Genomic DNA, 827 nt, shown 5'->3' with positions numbered 1-827 from the left:
AATGACGGGTACACACACACACGTACACACACATCCACTCATCCGGCGAAAGTTGCAAAATGTTAAATATTTGCAACACCTGAAAAATTGAATATTTTTCATTAAAAGTTTCCCGACGGCAGGCAACGCCTGTTGTTGCCACAAGAGTGGGAGGGGGGGGGGGGCTGTGTAGCATAGGGTGGGGTAGTGATAGCGGGGAGGAGGAGAAGTCGTCTCAACCGCAGTCAATAAATAAAGTTTGCAAAGTGCGTGGAAATGTATGCCAAGATTGAACACTGTGGTTTGCTAGTGCTGGCAGCGTGAGAGTAATGTGCGCTGTGGGATGAGGGATAATGACTGATTTGTGGGTGAAATATATGATATATGAGTACTGCGATCATGGCATGACCGCAAATGCTAAAGAATGTGCTACAAAGATTTATTGTGAGGCTGCTCTGCTGCTCCTCTTGCCTCTGCTGTTTAGTTAATTGTGGGAGTCTTTTTTTTGTCAACATTGGAGTTAGAGATCTTCATAATAGATGGGAATACAAACCGGCATAGCTATAAAAAATATACAGAAAATATACAGAAAATATAGATAAAAGCAAATATAGAAAATACAAGCATGAAACGCGCGCTCTTTGTCGATTAACTTAGTTCTAGAGCTGCCAGACTACACCTTTGTTCTCCCTCAACTACTACCCTAACTGCGAATATTTTGCTGATTCTTTGCATTCGTATTCCCTGCACTTTTATCTTGCAAATGCCTGAGACCGAATCTTCAAGTGTGATTCGTGAGCAGAAAGTTTTGTTTAAACAGGCTTATGAGAGCTTTAATCCCATGAATG

Source organism: Drosophila obscura, unplaced genomic scaffold, assembly GCF_018151105.1.
Source record: "Drosophila obscura isolate BZ-5 IFL unplaced genomic scaffold, ASM1815110v1 contig_37, whole genome shotgun sequence".
In the NCBI taxonomy this organism is placed as follows: Eukaryota; Metazoa; Arthropoda; class Insecta; order Diptera; family Drosophilidae; genus Drosophila; species Drosophila obscura.
This window is presented reverse-complemented; position numbering follows the sequence as displayed.